General features: G+C 43.9%; 1 long non-coding RNA gene across 2 annotated transcripts in view; it reads left to right on the top strand.

The window, feature by feature from the left end:
* Nucleotides 1-17,807, top strand: part of LOC139085428 (uncharacterized) — a 170,187-nt gene that overhangs the window by 40,932 nt on the left and 111,448 nt on the right. For both annotated transcript variants that reach the window (XR_011543687.1, XR_011543688.1), the window contains exons 2-3: nucleotides 13,049-13,144; nucleotides 13,410-13,470. This is a non-coding gene — a long non-coding RNA (uncharacterized lncRNA). The remainder of the gene's footprint in view (nucleotides 1-13,048; nucleotides 13,145-13,409; nucleotides 13,471-17,807) is intronic.

Here is a 17,807-nt window from a genome sequence, read left to right as displayed (position 1 = left end):
TCCCTTTTGCGCCTCCAAACCACCTTTGTGAGAAAGATAGAAGGGATATTATTTAACCCCTGTTTTACGGCTGAAAAAACAGAGACCTAAGGAGGAGATTGTCCAAGGTCAGTTGCAGAGGAGGGACTTCTGACTCCAGGGTTGATTTTCTCTCCACTTTGCCTCACAATCCTGACTCATCATCAGTACTGGCCCACTATGACCCCTGGATCCTTCTCTTTTCTAATGAAACTTATTTGGCTCTTATTTAACATTATGATGCATTCCCTTTGGCTACAGATGTTCTCCTAGAAGAGCAAGCTTTGGGTTGTAAGGTATCCAAGAGCTAATTTGAAATGAAAATCATGCTATTTGCATTGTCATTGTCAGAGCCTCTCTAAGGTACGTTGCCAAGGACAGGGTCAGTGAAAAACACCCCGTGAACTTTATCTCTGTGCATCTCTTTCTAATTTAAGTGAGCTGTCCCTTTTTCTGGAATTTTTCAGAGATGACCACGCAGACACCCTCTAATCAGCTACCCTCAGGAATTCCTGTAATTTGAGATTTCTTTCACCCACGTTTTCCCGACGGCCTTGAGAACATCCCGCATGAGTTGACCCCTTCGAGCTCTGCAGATGACTTGGGGTGCCCCTGACGTGCACTTCCCCTCTGACACTGCCCATCCACAGGGTGAAGCTTGTGGGCAGCTCAGGTGGCAGCCAGGCAAGGACTGCCCCCAGGCCTGAGGACGTCTGATCTTGCCCCGTCCAAGGTCTGGGACAGCCCTCTGTGAACTTGGAGACATTCAAGCGTCAATAGAGAGGTTCCCTTACTCTGGGGAACAGAGCGCAAGCCCTAGATTGACATTCTCTTTTCAGACTGGTCACTAACTTGCTGTGACTCTTTCTGTAAGTCACTCCACCTCTCTGATCCTTCATTTCCTTAGCTAAGGCCACATCCTGATTCTGAAAATTACAAATGGTATTGCTCGAGACAGTGAACCAGTGCTGGTCTCCTCTGTGGCAGGGAAGGGCCGTCTTTTCCTGCCTAGAAGAGGATTTAGTAATTTAAGCTAACTGGCAGCATCCTGGCCATCAGGAGCTGTGGTTTGGAGATATTAACGTGAATGCCCGTGGCTCCTGTTTCGTGTGATCAACGGCAAGACAGACATTCTGTTAATTTCACATGGTGAAGTCTCTCAGCTTAAATCACGACGCAGAGTGAAAAAACTGTTATAGATAAATATTGCTTGAACTCACTTAAACTTGTGATATTAGAAAAAATGATTTCTTACATTGGTAAACCCGGAGCTCTCTGATTCATAGATTCCCAAAGCCTACCCTTCTGTTTTACTAGTAAGAGTGTACTAGTAGTTATGTTTATAGTATTTACTATAAAATGCTAGAATATTTTATAAGACTAGAGTGGCTTCTGAGACCCTTTCTCAAACGTCATCTCCTTTGATGGGCACAACGTCCCGGGTGCTGGGCTTGGCTCAGAGCGGCAGATTCCCTCCTGGATTCCTTCCCGCGTGGCCCCTTTGGGGCGAAAGGCAAAGCAGACCCCAGCCCGGAACTCTCCCTGCCTGCAGGACGGTGGGTGAGTGCCGATTCTCAGGAGATTCAAGTTCCGTAAGCATCAGCCGTGATAGCTCTCCCCTTCTGCTCCAGCTGAGCCTCTGGGAGGTGTTTCCCAGGCCCGCGCAGTAAGGACTGGCTCCAGCCTGGGGGCTGACTCTTCACAACCGCTTTACCCTCCCACCGTCTTTGCACTGCAAGAAGATTAGAAGCTCCTTGAGGGCAGGAACCATGTACTCTTATTTCCTTATTTCCCCCCAGGGCCTACTGAATGCATCTTGAAACTATTACAGCGTGAGTTTCTTAGAAAAAAAATATTTCCAATTTTATTTCAAAGGGGAGTTGAACTGCTGCTCTGGAGTGAGAGTTTTGAGACTTGAGGCTGACCCCCGTCACTGTGCATTGTCCATACGCCGCATAACCCTAAAAAAAGAAAAGACTCATTCTTGGTGTTTCCGTGGTGATTTGACATCTGTGAACAGCAAACTTAATTCTTCCAGCATCTGTAAGGCAGGTGGCATAGACCGTCTTTCTAGATGCACCAGCAGCAGCTCAGAGCTCAGAGGACTTGCCCAGGGCATTACGGCTCCCACACGCTTCCGAGTCCACCTTCAGGCCTCACCTCCTCAGCCACAGGGTGGAGCATAAATAATTCACTGCAAGAACAGGACGCTACCCAGAGACTCAGGAGTTCGTGTGGCCGCTGTCACGACCTCGGCAGTCAGGAGAGCCAGGCGGGGAGAAGCCAGGGTGTGCGGAGGAGTGTTTTCCCCACCGGTGATCAGCAGGGAGTTGTCGGTCACTGTGGGAGGCTTCTGGCTGGGGACCCGGTGTGGTGCCCTCCCTCCCTCCTTTTCACTCTGTAGGGGTTACTGATGCGCACTGGCAGCGGGCAGTGTGAGGGCACCCGCAGTAGCCGAGTACATCTTTCTGTCTCTAATAGGCGCCACTGAGCTGCTCACGGCCATGGGAAGCTCCGTCCAAAGATGGAGCGCAGCCCGGCCAGCAGGAGTGGAGCAGTGGGAGCTGAGCAAGGTTCATGCACGACAGCAGATGGCCCGGCCCGGAGCAGCAGGGAGCAGGTGTGGCCTGGGCCAGCACACTTGAATGCGAGTCTCACACTCACAGCTTTTAGGCATGTATTTAACTTCCCTGAAAGTCCAAAGATTGGGGGGTAAAAAGGAGAATCCAGGTTAGTTCTAGAACCTGAAAGAGATGCGAGGATGGACCCTGAGCCCACAAGATCTCCAAGGTGATGAGCACCAGCGGTTGCTCTAGAGTGGGCTGTTGGGCAGTGGTTAGTGCAAGGGAGGGGGGGATTCAGGACCGGGATCCAGCGTCCTTTTGACTGCCCTAGGGGGCAGGGGTTAATCTGCCCTTAGGACCCCAGGTGTCTCCTGAACAGCCAGGCAACAATAAAAAGGCTTATATCCCAACGGAAATATGGACCTGAAGTCACGAGCTGGGGGCCCTGGGCTGGATTTGGCCATCAGAAGTGTTTTTATTTAGCTAACAGAGTGGTTCTTTTATTTACTTTAAAAATGTGAATCAACATAAAAAAAATGAAGGAATTCTCTGAAACAATCCAGCTTTCCAGTTTTCATAGAAATTCAGAATATCTGGCCATATAGAGCAGCTTTTCTTCACAGCAATATCTATTTGAGCAGAAGTGCAGCTGCCCCCTTCAGAAGGATCATGTGTTTAAAGTTAGCCACCGTCACCACCACTCCCTAGTGTCCCTGCCATTGTGCAGAGGCTCAGTTGCTGTTTATACTGTGCTCACATTGTTGTTTCTCCTATAGGAGATGAAGAACTCTCTGTTTCCATGTCTCCACCCAAAGAGAGGAAATGGGAAATGGTATTTTCTCACACCCAGTCTTCTTCCCTCCTGCGTTACCTCCCTGGGCCCAGGAGCCATTTGCATCCCAGATGACTGGGACAAACAGATTTGCTTAGATGAAAGAGCAGGATGAAGAGAAGCCTCTGTGATTCCAGATGCATTTGAGAAATCCCCAGGGAGAGGGTTAGGGGGATTGGGCAGGGGCAGGTGAGTGAGGCCTGGGCTAAGTCAGGTCCAGCTTACTAAGGTCCAGCTGGTGAGGGCATCAGGGTTTCACCAGGACCCAGAGGCAATTGCTCAGAATCCGAGTTCGTTAGGTGAGGGCTCAATTTACAAATCTTAAAAGGATGGTTTTTGCTTGGCAATCTCTCGCGTTAATAAGTCGGTTATGAATGCAGGGTTAAATGAAGCAGGCTCTTGGCTTGTGCATATGTGTGCGTGTGTGTGTGTGACACACCATGTGTGGTTCCTTGGAGTCGGGAAAAATCTGTCAGCCTTTCTAATATTGAGTTAGTTTTGACAACAGAATAAGATGTATTTTGAACACATGGACGTCCTGCCTTTTCCGAAGGAGGGCTAATGAGAGCGGGCCTCGAGGAAGGAGGTGGGCACAGCTGGGTTTCTTGGTGGGGTATCTGCTCATTGAGCTTCTTCTGGGGACAAAGGCTTGGGGCCTCTGTGGGCCACCTGGATGCCAATGGCTTCTTGGGCTAGTCCGGAGGGCCAGAGAAGACAGGCAACCTCCCTAAACGAGGTGGGTTTTGGACACTGAGCTCACTTGTTAAGGTGATTAAGAAGCCCCATCTTTTCCCCCTCCCAAAATAGGGTCCTGCAACTTTAGGCGAGATGGGAGTCATTTTGGTCTGAGTAGCCTACAGAATAGAATAAATCCTTTAAACCAATTGTATAAAAAATGCAAATTTAAGGCAAGCAATTAAAAACAGATAGAAATTAGAGATCTGGATTTTCCCGAGCAAGCTTTCTGCAGCCACTGTCAGATCTGTGCCATTGATGTGGATTCTGTCGGTGGTGGCCAGGCTGGATTTTGATGAAGAGCTGCAAACCTGTCCCTCTCTGGCTCCTGCGACTTGCCACACACTCCATTCCAGCTGCGCGTCCGCACTGTCCCTTGCATAATTCGGAGTTAATCATTTGTACTTCACAGCCTCCGAGAGGCCTCAGACTTGGGAGGTGGGGCCAGATTTGGCTTTTTAATCGCCTTGTATATTGTGCAGCTCGAGATAAATGACACCGACTGTCTGAAATCTACATTCTTGCTTCTGATGCAAAACTGTAATTAATTTTGTGCAGTGTTTCAGAATTGATCGTGGTCACTTGAATTTCTAATTTTTCATTCACTTCAAAGACCCCGTTTTTTTCCTCTCCCCTTTCCTTAAAGGAATGTGCTCAGGGTAAGGAACGCTCTGTGACGCTGGTACACTCAATGACTCTCTTATGCCTCTTTTTCAATAAGGTGAAACAGAGGTCAAGGCCCATGGCTCATGTTTATCTCTTAGCTTATATTCAGATGTATTTCTTGACTTATAGGAAATACCATCAAAACTGATTATAACTAAATTGTTCGGCGGCACTTCTGTATTGTAAAATGCTCAAAAAGCTTCATTCACACATCCTATTCAGGATAAGACAATTAAGCACACTTTAGGCAATAATTACCCTAATTAACTACACTATAATGTTTGTATTCAAGATTATGGCAACGTTGTATCACTTCACCATTTAAATAATAACAAGGTTTCCTAATTTCTCTGTATTGATAGTTGGTGTATGTGATTCTTTGTTTGGTATATTTCACTGTAAAAATATTTGTCAGTGAAAGATTGAACAATATGAATGAATTTGATTATGCCATTGTCAAAAGCGCCATGCATCACAATTCCTTGTTTTTAATCACTACTGTAAACCTTGCAGCCGGAGGGCATAGTTTTAATTTGGGTGTCTTACTAATGAAAAGAAAAAAATAATTGTTTTGCCAGGATTTAATAATAAGCAATAAAATCAGCCAACCAGATTTTACCTCTGCATTCAATCTCTTTTTTATTATAAAACATTTTTGTCCTTTTTTTAGATTACAGGCGTAGATACTGAACATTTTACTAATAAATATTTCAGTTTGCTTATGGAGGCTAATGCTGTCATCTGAATATGGAATTATATTTCTTTCATGCTTCATTATCATTTCATGGTGGTAATGACAGTGAGGCGATGGAATATTTACAGGCTTTTCAGAAGACATTTATCCAATCCATTCCCTGAAGGGCACCTAGGCTTAAAGATACATTATCCTTTTGTAAAGCTCTGCCCAGAATCCCAATTCCTGAATCAGCCAATCAGAACTTTCTGCCCAGAATCCCAATTCCTGAATCAGCCAATCAGAACTTTCTTTTCCCCTTCAACACCTAACGGATTGATGAAACTTTCCTCCCCTCCACCCCGACTGGTGAGCTATTCATCCCGGATATTGAGAAGAATAGAGTCAGGGGAAATGGGACTGTGACCTCAGTTGCCACCGTCTGTGAAATGGGCACATAATTCATGCCTTCACTGTTGTCTTGGGCCCTAGGCATGACTTTGTTTCAGTTTTGTCTAAAGTGCTGCTTCTTCTGCTTACATTATTTTCTAGATGGTTTCTAAGACCCTGGAGCTGTTCGTCTTATTAATTGATGCTGCTATTGGGGTTGTAGATGGTAAGCCTCAGGGCTCGGGGGGCCTAAAGGGGAGCTAACGGGTGGTTATGGTCTAGAATGATGGTTCTTTGGAGAGGTGGCAGGGACCACTGGGGAGGGCAGAGGTTGCCTCTTGTGGTCCTTGGGGGCCCAGGGCAGGGCCTCCCTGGTTCCCTACAGAGCAGCGTTGGACAATAGGGAGTTTGGGGGCCACGGAGAACTGGCATGTGTGTGCCCCATCTAAGGGGACAGCTGTCCTTGGTTTCTGACACTTGGACCATCCAGGCCCAGGATTGTACAATCTTCTGGAAATCCGGATTTTCCTGTGAAATGTGCTGATTTTTAAATATTGTCAATTAATTCAAACATTTACAAACTATTGTGCAACCCAAACAAGACTGTGGGCTGTCTTGAGGACTGAGGGCTGCCAGGTTTTGGCCTGTGGTTGAGGGACGCCACGAGGACGCTGGGAGCATGTTCTGGGTGTGATATGGAGGCAGAGGGGGCAGCCTGGGTCTGCGCTCCGGTTGCTGCTCCCAGGCCGCCCGTGGCTGGGCAGTGGGGTCCTGGTTTGCCCTCCGGCACGCTGCTCTAGGGAATGCCAGGCTGTTGGTCCCTGTCCTGGGCTCATTATTCTCGTTGCTTAATTTGACCAGGGTGCTTTGGAAAGGCGTTTAGTGGCTGGTCTGATACGCCTTTCATCTCTTCTAAAATTTTTCTCCCTGGCACGCTGACCTTAGCTGGGGCTGTACAGATGGCATCCGTGTTCTCGTCTGCACAGCTCTCCTTGCACCTGGACCCCAGCTACGGACCCTTTGGGCCTAAAGACCCTTCCTGAAAGATACCCAGCTATCTCACAACCAAAGGCGTCTTCCATGTTGTTTCCAGAATTGAGTAGAGGGAAGGAGAATTCAGACGGAGACTTGGAAAGCCCGGTGCCCCGAGGGTTTCTCTGCCGCCGCGACTCACACTCTGCCAGCATCGCTGCTCAGCGAGACTCTGCTCTGGGCATCCTCTCTGGAGCCCGCAGCCCCGACCGATGCTTGAGGGCAGACGGCAGGGAAACACTCCTTTGGCAAAGCATTCTGCTGGGATGCGGCCAAGATGCCCTGCGTCCTCGTCTCCACGCCGCTATCATGGCGCGATGGAAGTGGTGTGGGACTCAGGTCCGCGTTACTGCTGTGCCTCTGACAGGCACCCGACCTGTCCCCCGTGACAGGGTCACTGCCGAGGACACTGTCCTGAACCCGGTCTTGCCGGCAACCCAGCTCTCACAGCTCAGGAGACAGGAGCGCGGATCCAGCTTTCCCCTGGGAGGATGAGGACACCGCTCTTCTCGGGCTTGGCCTTCTGCAGACATGTCTATATTTAGGTTTCCATTGGATTAAGAAGCAGCAAGATCTGAGACTTTCTGCTCTAGAGAGAAGATGAGTCAGTCTGGCCGTAATTGATTTGAGACAGGAAGCGGTGCTGGCCCCTCCCCCACAGGTGCATTATGTGTTCTGTCCTGGGATTGCTGCCAGGCCAGGTGGGGGTGGGACCTCCAAACTTCCACTGTCTTCTAGAAAGGTCCCCGGCCAGATTGTGGTGAGGTGCTGAAGGTCTGAGTTCTAGGGACGGGAGTGTCAAGAAGTCCCTGGGCCCTGGTCTCTTGGTGTCCAGTCTGAGCCACTCCGCCCGCCACCCCGAGTTTTGGCTCTCATATGCAGCCCCCAGAGTCCAGAGACAGCGCTTCTCATCTCCTCCGACGGACAACTGCCGTCCAAGTTTCCCTCCGCTGACTGGGGGCGGGGGGGGGGGGGGGGGGGGGGGGGGCGGGGGAGCTCCTGGGTGCGGCTGTCTTTAGTTTGCAGCCTGGTTTTGCTCTCTTCTCCCTGGTGACAGCTGGTTCTGCCCTGAGCACATTCACAGGGACACCCTGACTACAATTGCCAGATGAAACATAGGGCATGTGGTTAAATGGGAATTTCAGATAATTATCATTTTTTGGTATAAATATATCTCGAATATACATAAGACACAGTAAGACTAAAAATTATTTTCTCAGTATATTATTTTAGTATTTAGTATACAGTAAATTTTTTCAGCATAATTATGGCTCATGCATATTTGGGACATATTTATACTAAAAACTTTGTTGTTTATCTGAAATTCAAGCTTCACCAGGCATCCTGAATTTTTATTGGCTAAACCTGGCAAAGCTGACCCTGAGACTGTGTGCGTGAGACACCTTGGACCTGTTCCAGGCTGCTTGAACAGGGAGAGAGTCTCGACTCTCCCTGCACAGCTTCCGGCTGTCTCTTTAGAAGCAGGATGGAAGCTCTGCTGAAATTTGATTGCCACTCCCCAAATGCTTACCTGGTCCATGTCGCTAATCAGAGATCTCATTGGATTTTAGTGAGCTGGGTGAATTTCTGCTCCATTCATCCCTAGTCTTATAGGATAAAAGAAGGGGCCTTGCATCCCCCATAACTCCTCCCCCAGCATCTGGAAAGATCCCACGGACATTGAATCTGCTCACCCTGTCCCCAGGCAGGACGCTGGCCAGGTTTTTGAGGTCTGCTCTGTCTCCCAGGGGCCTGCCTGGCAGGGGAGGGTGGGAGCAAGCTTCCCTCCACTCTGCAGGGGGCAGGGCGGCAGGTCAGACGCTGTCATCTCTACTCCCTCCGCCTCGCCCATACCCTGTGTCACAGTCCCCCGACCCCTGTCAGCACAGCCAAGCAGTAGGGAAAGGTCCTGGGGGAAACACACCTGCGTTTTAGCCACGATTCTCTCTGTTGAGTGGGATCCAGGGTGTGTGGAGAAACATTTACCTTCATTTTTTTTGTTTCCTCCCATATTGTTTGAATTTGTTGCAAAAAGCATGTGTTATTTCAACAATATATACACATAACGATGATGAAGAGAAATAAAGTGTGCCGGGATCTAGAAATGCTTTTGCCAAATGGCTAATGAGGACACGAAGGGAGCACACTCTTGACAATCCAAACACGTCTCCACACTTGTATCCACTCCTGGTTGGGGCGGTGCAATCGTGACATAAAAACCAAATCACGATGATAAACGTGGACAGTGGATCCAATTCCTCTTTGCGAGGATTTGAACTCGTTACATTTGGGTTGGAGGGAAGAAAACCTGGAGTTCGGGGCTGTCACCAACCCAAAATGAAAGGCCTGGGCTGTCTCCCGCCTGCTCTTTCCTCCCACAGGGCTCTTTCTTGGTGAGGGTGTCTCGGTGCCAAGCAGAGATGGGCAGAGCAGCGTCCAGCAGGACTCCAACCAAGGTACAGCCTGCAGGTGACTGCTGTGTCCCCTTGGCTGGGTCTTGGGCATGCTCCATTCCCAGCCCACCACAGAAGGTCCCGGCCGCATACAGGGGCTGAGATCTGAGGCCTGCTGTCCCCTCCAGCGCTGCCCGGTGAACTCCGGCTCCTCCCGGGCCGGACAGGAGAGGCAGTTTTCAGAATATACCTCATATTTTTGACGCAGAGCTCCGATCACAAGAGGCAGTGATGGCTCCTGCAAACGGATCGATTTGTTTTTTTCTCCATAGACCCGAGCACCGTTAGTAGGTAGAGGGGGAGAAGGCCTGCGAACAGAGTGGAATCTACTTCTTGGAAGCCTGGGTTATCAAACTCATTAATCTACATGTCAAGAGGCTAGGAATGAATAATTGTGTGTAGAATTTATCTGCCAACATGATAGCTACTTCTCAGCCTTCTCCTCAGAGCTCCTTCATCGTGAGCCCTTATTATTCGCTTTGTCTTCTCTGCCGGAGCCTGCTGGGCGGTGGCAGAGCATTGCCTGGCCCCTCCGAGGACGGTGGCTCTGATACGCACGTGGCCGGGTCCGGCTGCTCTCCCGGGTCCACGCAGAGAGGCGCGGCCTTATTAGTGCCACACGGTGGCCATCACATCAGAGTGGTGGCTAATTAGAAACAGATGCAAAACCCTCCCTCTCGGGCCCCCGCCTTGCAGGGTCTCCTTTTTTGATTCACTGGAAAGCTATCGCCTGAGTGGGCGCGAATGGTGGAGTGTTCTTGGCACCATCAGTGTCCTTTGCCCCCTGTTAGAGCAGAGTGCTTTGGACGGGGGATGCCGAGGTTGGCGCGCAGGCTGGGGTGGGGTTCCTGGACTCCTGGACTCTGGGTGGTGGCTCACTGCCTAACCGCCACCAGATCGGTAAACAACAGGAGGCCAACAGCAGAGGTAAGTCAAGGGACGCTCAGAGCTGAGTGGACAGGACAGAATGCCGGCTGGCCTCAGGTTTTAAGACAAGGTGGCTGACGCATCTGAAAGTTGGAGGGGGCGAGGAGGACCAAGCCCCACGCCTTCTGGGCCTCTCCAGCAGGGAGGCTGCAGAGGGACAGCGCGGAGAAGTGGTCTTTGCCTTGTCCTGTCGTGGGGTGCATCAACTCAGTACTTTCCACAGCGACCCCCTTGCCAGGAGCATCCCCGGGCAGCCTCTGCCTTGTCAGCTACATTTATGATGTGCTCATAATTAAATGTCCGTGAAGCTCGCGGCATGCTGACCACAGAGGGGCCATAAGCAGGAAGATAAATGAGACCGGGAGATGTAACATGGCTTCACTTGTGGGGCTTGGCTGATGTTGAAGATTGCCAGCGATAATTATTAATATGTGACCTGGTAGAGTCTTTACACGAACAATCACAATTTTAATAAAGTGGTAAACTCCGTGGTCTCTGTGTCCACACATCCTGCCTCTGACACACTCACTTTTCACGTGGGAGTTTTAGAAAAGCCCTCCTTTCTTCTGTTTTGCGGGGGATATAAAACCCAGTAATGGAAACTTCTGCCCAAATGCAATTAATGCAAAGTCTAGCAATGGCAGTAGTCCACGTGTGGCCTCTTCAGCGCCTTCACTTCCTTCCTGAGGGGACGGCAGGCAGTGATGGCTGGGTGAGGAGGGTGGGGGGAGGTGTGGCCAGCAGCACATAGAGCTGGTTCATTCTGCATAGCCAGGCCGGGGGCCTCGGGGCTACTGCTCCCACTCTGCCTACACTGGGGGGGTGGGTGTAGCAGACACCGGTGGCGCTCCATCCAGACCTCTCCCGTGTATTTCCGGCTTCTCCGCCCTTTGCTCTCTGCTCCCCGCACACCGTCTTTCTCAGAGGGCCGCCTTCTTGGCACAGCAGCCACCTGACCTGTAAGGAGAACTAGAGCTCCCTGGGGAATTGTTTCTCCCAGTGCCCAGGGTGGCCCACAACCGAGGACAGAGGTGGAGGAGGAGAAAGGCCGGCCTGCTCTGCCTGGAAGAGGCAGGACCAACTTGAAGGCATAATTTATGCTTCAGGAAATGCTGGTCTAAATAATTGAGACATTATTTGAAAAACTACATTCAAATGTTGAAAATTAACTCTTGGAGGCTGGCCCCGATTCGTGGTGGTTAAGTTTTGCATGCTCTGCTTCACAGGCCTGGAGTTCACAGGTTCGGATCCCCGGCACTGACCTATACCACTCATCAGCCACGTTATGGTGGTGTCCCATGTACAAAACAGAGGAAGATTGGCACAGATGTTAACTCAGGGACAGTCTTCCTCACCAAAAAACAAAAAAATTAAATAAATAAAAATAAAAAACTTTTGGAGAGAAATCCTATCATGCAAAAATTAGTAATAATCCAAACATAAAATCCCAGTTTGTTTACTATTGGAGAAGAAATGTGGGTCTGGAGGGAGAGAATCAAAATGTGTTCACTACAAAGTGTTAAAAAGGAGAACCAAAAGATTTAATTTCCTTTCCAACTTTAAAAATTAGAAAAATACAGGAATTAAATATAGAGGTTAAATAATACTTTTGAAACACTTAAAACCATTTACTACTTGAATTCTCAACTGGCTCACTGTTTATTGAATACGATCACAAAGAAAATAGATTCCATAGATCAAGGATAGGACAGAAAAGGAAACACAAAAAAGCAAAAAAAAAAAAAAAAAAGGCAAAACCAAAATATACAAGATAGGCAAAACAAGCCAAGAAAATATGGGGTCAGAATATTGGCATCGGACGAAGTGGAGTCAAGGGTAAAACATTGGTTACAGCAGAGAAGCTGCTTTATTGATGAAGGACATACACTTTACACCGAATCTCTAACTATTACTTGTAAATGTATTCTTATGTTTATTCAACAAACACTGGGCCAAGGGCTGGTGATTCAGTGTTAAACAAGGAGGATGCGATTGCTGCCTTGTTGGGTTTGAAGTCAAGTAGACTGAACTGGTCACGGATCCTAATATGCCAAATAACGTCACAGCGGAATATGGTGAAATAAGCAAATTGGGAGAAGCACAGAAGAAAGGGAGAGATTCACAGTTGTACTAAAAAACTCTAAGACATCTCTTTTTGGTGTTTGGCAGATCTTGTAGGCAAAGAGTCTAATGATTTGATGATTTCAAATAATAAAGATATTTTTAAAATGGAAATTTTCTTCAATTGAGAGATTATATTAAAGTCCAATGAAATAGTCAGAAAATACACAGTATATATTGGCTATAAAGAAAGAATGAATACTTTCCAATAATCAAAAGTAGACATCATATTTTACAAAAGGAACAAAAAGGGGAATTAAAAATCTTAAGTAGTCATTTAAAAAATTGTTAAAACCTCTCTGAAATAACTCTTAGGTCAAAGAAGAAATCAAAGCTGTATTTAGAGACCAATTGGAAAATAATGAAAATGAGTATACCATATATCAGCACTCATGGTATTTGGTCAAAGCTGTACTCAGAGGAAAATATATAACCTTAAATACCAACATTATTAACATAGAATGAAAATAAATTAAGCATTCAACTCACAATAAATTAGAAATAAAACAGCAAAATAAACGTAGGAAGATATTGATGAAAATAAAATGTAAGTTAATGAATCAGAAAACAGATAGTAGATTGTCAAATCTAAGAATAAAAAATAAACACTAACTATATTTTTATCTATTCTTTATAGGTATAGTTGATATACAAAAATTGCACACATCTAATATATGCATCTTGATGAGATTGGACATCTGCTTATACCCATGGTACCATCACCACAATCAAGGTACTAAACATATCCATCACCTCCAAAAATTTTCTTGTGTTCTTGTGTGTGTGTGTGTTGTGTGTGCGTGTTGTGTGTGTCTGGGTGTTTGGTGGCAAGAACGCTTAAGTTGAGATCTATCCTCTTAATATATTTTAAAACACACAATACAGTATTGTTAACTATAGATATTACGTTGTACAGCAGACCTTTAGAATTTATATATCTTGCATAACTGAAGCTTTATACCCATTGAACAATGATTCTCCATTTTCCCTCCCCCCAGCCTCTGGCAACCATCATTATAGTCTCTGCTTCTCTGAGTTTGATGATTTCAGATACCTCATGTAAGTAGAATCATGTAATATTTGTTCTCCTGTGACTGGCTTATTTCACTTAGTACAGTGTCTTCTAGGTTCACCCATGTTGTCTTGAATGGCAGGATTTCTTTCTTCTTAAAGGCTGAATAATATTCTATTGTATGTATATACTACATTCTCTTTATTCACCCATCTGTTGATGGACATTTGTGTTGTTCCATATCTTGGCTACTGTGAATAGTGGTGTAATGAACAAAGGGATGCAGATATCTCTTTGAGATATGGATTTCAATTCCTTTGCATATATACCCAGAACTAGGATTGCTGGATCTTATGCTAGTTCTATTTTTAATATTTTGTGTAATCTCCTGTTTTGTGTAGTGGCTGCACCATGTTACATTCCCACCAACAGTGTGTAGGAGTTTCAATTTTTCCACATCCTTGACAAAGCATATATATATATATATATTTGTTATATATACATTTGGTATGTGTATATATGTATCTGTATATATATATAGAATAGCCATCCTAATAGGTGTGAAATGATATCTCATTGTGGTATTGATCTGCATTTCCTTGATGATTAGTGATGTTGAGTGGCTTTTCATATACCCTGTGGCCATTTGTATGTCTTCCTTGAAGAAATGCCTATTCAAGGCTTTTGCCCATTTTTTAGTTGGCTTATTTGTTTTTTTGTTCTTTTGCTACTGAGTTGTAGGAGATTCTTACATGTTTTGGATATTAAACTCTTACTATATCGACGGTTTGCAATTTTTTTCTCCTATTCTGTAGGTTGCCTTTTCACTCTGTTGATTGTCTCCTTTGCTGTACAGAGCTTTTCAGCTTGATGTAGTCCCATTTGTCTATTTTTGGTTTTGCTGCCTGTGCTTTTGGTTTCAAATCCAAGAAATCATTGCCAAGACCATTGTCAAGAAGGTTTTCTCCTGTTTTCTTCAAGGAGTTTTCCAGTTTCAGGTCTTATGTTTATGTCTTTAATCCATTTTGAGTTGATTTTTGTGTGTGGTGTAAGAAAGGGGTCTAATTTAATTCTTTTGCATGTGGATATCCAATTTTTTCTGGCACATTTTGTTGAAGAGACTATCCTTTCTCCATTGTGTTTTCTTGGCACCTTTCTTGAAGATAATTGACTGTATATGTGTGAGTTTATTTCTAGGTTTTCTGGTCTTTTCCATTGGTCTATGTATCTGTCTGTATGCTAGTACCATATTGTTTTAATTACCATAGTTTTGTAATATATTTTCAAATCAGGAAGTGTGATGTCTCCAGCATTACAGGCCAATATCCATGATGAAGACAGATGCAAAATTCTAGCAAACCGAATTCAACAGCACATTAAAAGGATCACACACTATGATCAAGTGGGATTTACCCCTGGGATGCAAGGATGGTTCAGTATACACAAATCAATCAATATGATACACCATATTAACAGAACGAAGGGTAAAATTCATACGATCATCTCAATAGTTGCAGAAAAAGCATTTGGCAAAATGCAGCACCCTTTCATGATAAACAGAAAACCACTCAATAAATTCGGTTTGGTAGGACTGTACATCAACCTAATAAAGGCCAGATATGACAAGCCCGCAGCTAACATCATACTCAACATTAAAAAACTGAAAGCTTTTCCTCTTAAGACCAGGAACAAGACAAGGATTCCTACTCTTGTCACTTCTATTAAACATGTACTAGAAGTCCTAGCTGGGCAATTAAGTTAAAAAAAGAGATGAAAGGCATCTAAAACAGAAAGGAAGAAGTAAAATTGTCCCTGTTTGCAGACGATATGATCTTATGTATGGAAAAACCTTAAAGATTTCACAAAAATAGTTAGAACTTGTAAACAAATTCAGCAAAGTTGCAGGTTAAAAAATCAACACACAAAAATCAGTTACATTTCTGTACACTAAAAATGAACTATCTGTAAAGGAAATTAATAATAATAATTGATGCATTACAATAGCATCAAAGAATAAAATATTTAGAAATAAACTTAACTGTTGAAAATTACAGAATACTGACGGAAAAAATTAAAGCAGATACAAATAAATGGAAAGACATCTCATGTTCATGGATTGGACGAATTAGCATTGTAAAAACGTCCAACCTACCCAAAGAGGTCTGCTGACTCAACGCAGTCCCTGCAAAAATTCCAGTGGCGTTCTTTACAGAAATAGAAAAACAATCCTAAAATTCATGTGGAACCACAAAAGACCCCAAATAGCCAAGCAATCTTGAGAAAGAAGAACACTAAATTTAAATTAAAAAACAATATGCTTTAACCTATAGGCTTTTTTCCAGTATTGCAAGGATGGTAACAAGTTAAGAGATATATAGTTAAAAATTTATCGCATCTGTAGGTCACTGGAGAAAAATATATAATCATCTGCCAAGAAGATATTTGAGAAAGTTCAGCAGCCAGAACTGCCAAAGGCTATGATTGAGATAGGAATAGAATGATAATTCATTACATTAGTGTACCTCAACCAGGGATAATTTGGCACCTGGCAGAGGTTTAACAATGTCTGGATGCGTTTTTGATTGTCATGACTTGGGAGGTGGTGCTACTAGTATCTAGTGGGTATAGGTCAGGGATGCTATCAAACATCCTACAATGCACAAGACAGCCTCCTCTTCCTCCCCCAGCAAAGAATTATCCAGCTCAAAATATCAGTAGTGCCAAGGTTGAGAAATCCTGGTTTACATAATAAAAATATCTGAAAGTGAAGGCCTATACCATACTCAAAATGGAAAACTAAGAGGAATTCTTGTTATAGTAACAAAACAAAGTCTAGAATAATTACACAATGACATGATAGTCAAAGTAATAAAAAGAATAGGGAAATAAATTTTGGAATGGTCAGATAAAAATTATTGCTATTTTATCATAATATGAAAAAACTCAAGAACATCATTTGAAATACTTCTATACCATATGAAGGAGTTCAATAATATGTCTGATTATAAAACAGACTCATAGAAATCAACAGATGTTCTATATATTAAATCAATAATAACAGAGATAAAAGGGAAAGAAAAATATTCTATTTATATAAATGACACAAAATATAAATATCTAAAAAAACCACAAACTTGGAGAAGTGGACCAGATACATAAAAGAAATAAAACTTTCCTGAGGTTCATATAAGAAGACAGAGAGATCTCCCCAAACTGATTTATAAATAACTCTATTGCAAATTGGATTCCGTTGGGAACTTTACAAAATAAATCTACAGTGAATATGGGTGAATGAATATGCTAGAGCAACCAATAATTTGCCTATTTGATAAAAAATTAACGTGTAAAGCCACAGTGGACAAAAGTGTGATACTGGCTCCAAAATAATAAGTTAAATTGCTAGAGACAAACAGAGTCAAGAAATAAGTCTAACTGCATTAAACATTTGTAATGTCATTTAGGTGCCATTTTAAGTCACAGGGGGCACAAGAAGGAGCTCATAGAGGAATCTGTAGTGTTAAAAAAATCCACCATGATGCTGTAACAATTGTGCACCTTGTGCACTTAAGAATGTAGCTTTGGAAAATACAAAACAAAAACAAATAGAAACATAAAGATAAATTCCCAAATCTGCAATCATAGCAGGACAAATGTCACACTTTTTAAAGAAATGACTTTTTCAGGTAGACAAAAGTAATGACACACAGAATTTAAATGACATAATGAACAACCTGGTACCAACAAACTTATAATACACATTCGTTTTACACATATATTAACCTCTCACACAAATATATAATATATTAAACAACAAAGGAAATATTAGCAAATTCTAAAAAGTAGAGATCATATAGACTTCTTTCACTAACCACATGAGAACATAACAACTAAAGGAGAGCTGAAACAAATCTCTATGCTCATAAATATAAAAACATTTATGAGAAGTCTTTTGTTAATAAGGAAATAAAAAGAGGAAGTTACAAACTATTTAAAAATAAGCAATAGAGCGCTAAATATTAAAACCTGTGAAATGTGGCCAAAGCAGCAATCAGAGGAAAATTTATGGACTTAAATTCATACATTAGAAAATGAGGGAAATTGAAATCAAACAGACCAAGCATGATATTCAGAATACTAGAAAAAAGAATAAAGAAATAAAATCTCCAGAAAGTAGAAGGAAGTAATAAAGATAAAAACTGACATTAATAAAATAAACAAGAACAACAAAGCCATTAGAATTGATCGGTAACAGCTTCTTCCAATTTGACTACGAAAAAGGAGAGAGTATAAAAAGCAGCATCATGAATGAGATAAGGGAGTGTAACTGCAGATAGAGAAGGAATTAATTTTTATAAGATACTTTCTTTGTATTAATAACTTTGAA

This window comes from Equus przewalskii, chromosome 9 (genome assembly GCF_037783145.1).
Source record: "Equus przewalskii isolate Varuska chromosome 9, EquPr2, whole genome shotgun sequence".
NCBI classification, from domain to species: domain Eukaryota; kingdom Metazoa; phylum Chordata; class Mammalia; order Perissodactyla; family Equidae; genus Equus; species Equus przewalskii.
The sequence above is the reverse complement of the archived record's forward strand: the minus strand, read 5'-3'. Positions and strand labels throughout refer to the sequence as shown.